Source organism: Bos indicus, chromosome 1, assembly GCF_029378745.1.
Source record: "Bos indicus isolate NIAB-ARS_2022 breed Sahiwal x Tharparkar chromosome 1, NIAB-ARS_B.indTharparkar_mat_pri_1.0, whole genome shotgun sequence".
Lineage (NCBI taxonomy): Eukaryota > Metazoa > Chordata > Mammalia > Artiodactyla > Bovidae > Bos > Bos indicus.
In genome coordinates, this window is record NC_091760.1 from 26,830,903 (window position 1) to 26,837,075 (window position 6,173).

Genomic DNA, 6,173 nt, shown 5'->3' on the forward strand with positions numbered 1-6,173 from the left:
CCAGATAAATGTAGAAGAAATAGGCTAATTACCAGAAAAAGAATTCAGAATAATGATAGTAAAGATGATCAAAAACCTTGAAAACAAAATGGAGAAAATGCAAGAATCAATTAACAAAGACCTAGAAGAATTAAAGAATAAACATGCAGAGACAAACAACACAATTACTGAAATTAAAAATACTCTAGAAGGAATCAGTAGCAGAATATCTGAAGCATAAGAACACATCAGTGAGCTGGAAGATAAAATGTTGGAAATAGCTTCTGAAGAGCAGAATAAAGTAAAAAGAATGAAAAGAACTGAGGACAGTCTCAGAGACCTCTGGGACAATATAAAATGCACTGACATTCAATAGGGGTTTTAGAAGAAGAGAAAAAGAAAGGGTATGAGAAAATTTTTGAAGAGATTATAGTTGAAAATTTCCCCAACATAGAAAAAGAAATAGTCAATCAAGTCCAAGAAGCACAAAGAGTCCCTTACAAGATAAACCCAAAGAGAAACACGTCAAGACACGTACTAATGAAATTAATAAAGGCTAAACACAAAGAGAGTTCTAGAAAAACATCTATTTCTGCTTTATTGACTATGCCAAAGCCTTTGACTGTGTGGATCACAGTAAACTGCAGAAAATTCTGAAAGAGATGGGAGTACCAGACCACCTGACCTGCCTCTTGAGAAACCTATATGCAGGTCAGGAAGCGACAGTTAGAACTGGACATGGAACAACAGACTGGTTCCAAACAGGGAAACAAGAACGTCAAGGCTGCATATTGTTACCCTGCTTATTTAACTTATATGCAGAGTACATCATGAGAAACGCTGGGCTGGAAGAAGCACAAGCTGGAATCAAGATTTCCGGGAGAAATATCAATAACCTCAGATATGCAGATGACACCACCTTTATGGCAGAAAGTGAAGAAGAACTAAAGAGCCTCTTGATGAAAGTGAAAGTGGAGAGTGAAAAAGTTGGCTTAAAGCTCAACATTCAGAAAATGAAGATCATGGCATCTAGTCCCAACACTTCATGAGAAATAGATGGGGAAACAGTGGAAACAGTGTCAGACTTTATTTTTTGGCGCTCCAAAATCACTGCAGATGGTGATTGCAGCCATGAAATTGAAAGATGCTTACTCCTTGGAAGGAAATTTATGACCAATCTAGATAGCATATTAAAAAGCAGAGACTACTTCGCCAACAAAGGTCCGTCTAGTCAAGGCTATGGTTTTTCCAGTGGTCATGTATGGATGTGAGAGTTGGACTGTGAAGAAAGCTGAGCACCAAAGAATTGATGTTTTTGAACTGTGATGTTGGAGAAGACTCTTGAGAGTCCCTTGGACTGCAAGGAGATCCAACCAGTCCATTCTAAAGAAGATCAGTCCTAGGTGTTCATTGGAAGGACTGATGCTGAAGCTGAAACTCCAATACTTTGGCCACCTGATGCAAAGAGTTGACTCATTGGAAAAGACCCTGATGCTGGGAGGGATTGGGGGCAGGAGGAGAAGGGAATGGCAGATAGCTGGATGGAACCACCGACTCGATGGACATGAGTCTGAGTGAACTCCGGGAGTTGGTGATGGACAGGGAGGCCTGGTGTGCTGTGATTCATGGGATTGCAAAGAGTCAGACACTACTGAGTGACTAAACTGAACTGAAACACAAAGAAAGAATATTAAAAGCAGCATGGGAGAAACAACAAGTAACATACAAGGGAAACCCCATACACTTTGAGCAGAAAGTCTGCAGGCCACAAAGGAATGGCAGGATATATGTAAAGTGCTGAAAAGGAAACATATACAACCAAGTTTACTGTACCCAGCAAGGATCTCATTCAAAATTGATGGAGAAATAAAAAGCTTTTCAGACAAGGAAAAGTTAAGCAAATTCAGTATCACCAAACCAGCTTTACAACAAATGTTAAATGGACTTATATAGTAAAGAAATACAAAACAATGCAAAATATCTACAAAATCAACCCCAAAAATTAAGAAAATGGCAAAAGGAACATATATATCTATAATTACTTTAAATGTAAATGGGTTAAATGCTCCAATCGAAAGACACAGTTTGGCTAAATGTGTACAAAAACAAGACCCATATATTTGCTGTCTACAAGAAACCCACTTCAGAACTAAAGACACATATAGACTGAAAGTGAGAAGATAGAAAAATATATTCCATGCAAATGGGAAGCAAAAGAAAGCTGGAGTAGCATCCTCATATCAGACAAAATAGACCTTAAAATAAAGATTGCAAGATATAAGGAAGGACACTACATAATGATCAAAGGATCAATCCAAGAGGAAGATATAACAATTGTAAATGTCTATGCACCCAACATAGGAGCACCTCAATACATAAAACAGACACTAACAGACAAAAAAGGAGAAATTGACAGTAACACAATAATTTATTTAACACCTCACTCACCAATTTCATCAAAACAGAAAATTAATAAGGAAATGCAAGTCTTAAATGATATATTAGATGAGATGGATCTCATTGATACCTTCAGGAAATTCCATCAAAATGCAGAAGAATACACCTTCTCAAGTGTGCATGGAACATTCTCCAGGATAGACCACATCTTGGGTCACAAATCAAACCTCAATAAATTTAAGAAAATTGAAATCATATCAACCATCTTCTCTGACTACAACACTATGAGATTAGATATCAATTACAAGAAAAAAACTGTAAGAAATACAAACACATGGAGGGTAAACAACACGTGTGTAAATAACCAATAGGTTACTGAAGAAATCAAAAGGGAAATTTAAAAATTTCTAGAAACAAATGACAATGAAAATACGACAACTCAAAACCTATGGAATGCAGCAAAAGGAGTTCTAAGAGGGAAGTTTATAGCAGTACAATCCTACCTCAAGAAACAAGAAAAACTTCGAATAGACAACCTAACTTTACACCTAAAACAACTGGAATAAGAAGAACAAAAAAAAAACCCCAAAATTAGTAGAAATAAAGAAATCATAAAGATCCAAGCAGAAATAAATGAAAAAGAAATGAAAGAAACAACAGTAAAGATTAATAAAACTAAAAGCTGGTTCTTCGAGAAAAACAAAATTGACAAACCTTTAGCCAGACTCATCAAGAAAAAAAGAGAGAAGAATCAAATCAACAAAATTAGAAATTAAAAAGGAGAGGTTACAACAGATAATGCAGAAATACAAAGGATTATAAGAAACTATTATGAACAACTATATGACAATAAAATAGATAATCTGGAAGAAATGGACAGATTCTTAGAAAAGTTCAATCTTCCAAGACTGAACCAGGAAAAATAGAAATTATGAACAATCCAATTACAAGAACTGAAATTGAAGCTGTGATCAAAAATCCTCCCTACCCCCGCAAAAAAAAAAAAAAAAAAAAATACAAAACAGTACCAGATGACTTCACAGGAGAATTCTATCAAACATTTAGAGAAGAGCTAATGCCTATCTATCCTTCTAAAACTCTTTAAAAAAAAATTGCAGTGGAAAGAACACTTCCAAACTCATTCTATGAGGCCATCACCTTGATTCCAAAACCAGACAAAAACAACACACAAAAAGGAAAACTACAGGCCAATATCACTGATGAACATAGATGCAAAAATGCTCAACAAAATTTTAGCAAACAGAATTCAGCGACACATCAAAAAGCTCATACACCATAATCAAGTTTGACTTATTCCAGGGATGCAAGGATTCTTCAATATACACAAATCAATCAATGTGATATACCATATTAACAAATTGAAAGATAAAAAGCATATGATCATCTCAATAGATGCAGAAAAAGCCTTTGACAAAATTCAGCACCCATTTATGATTAAAATTCTTCAAAAATGGTCATAGAAGACTCTTGAGAGTCCCTTATACTGCAAGGAGATCCAACCAGTCCATCCTAAAGGAGATCAGTCCTGAGTGTTCATTTGAAGGATTTATGCTGAAGCTGAAACTCCAAAACTTTGGCCACCTGATGCAAAGAGCTGACTCATTTGAAAAGACCCTGATGCTGGGCAAGATTGAAGTCAGGAAAAGGGGACGACAGAGGATGAGATGGTTGGATGGTGTCACCAACTCAATGGACATGAGTTTGGTAAACTCTGGGAGTTGGTGATGGACAGGGAGGCCTAGTGTGCTGTGGTCCATTGGGTCGCAAAGAGTCAGACACAACTGAGTGACTGAACTGACTGACTGACTGACCTCAACATAGTAAAGGCCATTTATGATAAGCCTACAGCAAACATTATTCTCAATGGTGAATAACTGAAAGCATTCCCCCTAAGATCAGGAAGAAGATAAGGGTGTCCACTTTCACCACTATTATTCAACATAGTTCTGGAAGTCCTAGTTATAGCAATCAGAGAAGAAAAAGCAATAAAATGAATCCATATTGGAAAAGAAGAAGTAAAGCTCTCACTGTTTGCAGATGACATGATACTGTACCTAGAAAACCCTAAAGATAGTATCAGAAAATTAATAGGTCTAATCAGTGAATTTAGCAAAGCTGCAGGATACAAAATCAATACACAGAAATCACTTGCATTTCTATATACTAACAATGAAAAACCAGAAAGAGAAATTAAGGAATCACTCCCATTTACCATTGCAACAAAAATAATTAAATATCTAGGAATAAACTTCCCTAAGGAGACAAAAGAAATGTACTCAGAAAATTATAAGATGCTGATGAAAGAAATCAAAGATGACACGAACAGATGGAGATATATTCCATGTTCCTGGAAGGAAGAATCAGTATTGTGAAAACAACTATATACCAAATGCAATCTACAGATTCAATGTGATCCCTATCAAATTACCAATGGCATTTTTTACAGAACTAGACAAAAATTTCACAATTCATATGGATACACAAAAGATCCTGAATAGCCAAAGCAGTCTTGAGAAAGAAGAATGGAGCTGAAGGAATCAATCTTCCTGACTTCAGATTACACTACAAAGCTACAGTCAGCAAGACAGTATTATGTTACTGGCACAAAAACAGAAATATAGACCAATGGAACAAGATGGAAAGCCCATAAATAAACCCATGCACCTATGGGTACCTTATTTTTGACAAAGGAGGCAAAAATATACAATGGGGCAAAGTCAGCCTCTTCAACAAGTGGTGCTGGGAAAACTGGACAGCTACATGCAAAAGAATGAAATTAGAACACTTCCTAACACCATACACAAATATAAACTCAAAATGGATTAAAGACCTTAGAAGAAAACATAGGCAGAACACTCAATGACATAAATCAAAACAAGATCCTCTATGACCTACCTCCTAAAGTAATGGAAATAAAAACAAAAGTAAACAAGTGGGACCTGATTAAACTTAAAAGCTTTTGCACAGCAAAGGAAACTATAAGCAAGGCGAAAAGACAACCCTCAGAATGGGAGAAAATAATAGCAAATGAAACAACTGACAAAAGATTAGTTTCCAAAATATACAAGCAGCTCATACAACTCAATGCCAGAAAAATAATCAACCCAATCAAAAAGCGGGACAAAGACCTAAACAGACATTTCTCCAAATAAGACATACAGATGGCTAAGAACACATGAAAATATGCTCAGCATCACTCATATTAGAGAAATGCAAATCAAAACCACAATGAGATATCACTTCACACTGGTCATAATGGCTATCATCAAAAGTCTACAAACAATACATGCTGGAGAGTGTGTAAAGAAAAGGGAACACTTTTGCACTGTTGGTGGGAAAGTAAATTGATACAGCCACTATGGAAGATGGTATGGAGATTCCTTAAAAAACTAGGAATAAAACCACCATATGACCCAGGAATCCCACTCCTAGGCATATACCCTGAAGAAACCAAAATTGAAAAATACACATGTATCCCATTATTCATTGCAGCACTTTTTACAATAGCTAGAACATGGAAGCAACCTAGATGTCCATCAACAGATGAATGGATAAGGAAGTTGTGGTACATATACACAATGGAATATTACTCAGCCATTAAAAAGAACACATTTGAGTCAGTTCTGATGAGGTGGATGAACCTAGAACCTAGTATGCAGAGTGAAGTGAGTCAGAAAGAGAAAGATAAATATCATATTCTAAAACACATATACAGAATCTAGAAAAATGGTAGTGAAGAATTTATTTACAGAACAGCAGTGGACAAACAGACATAT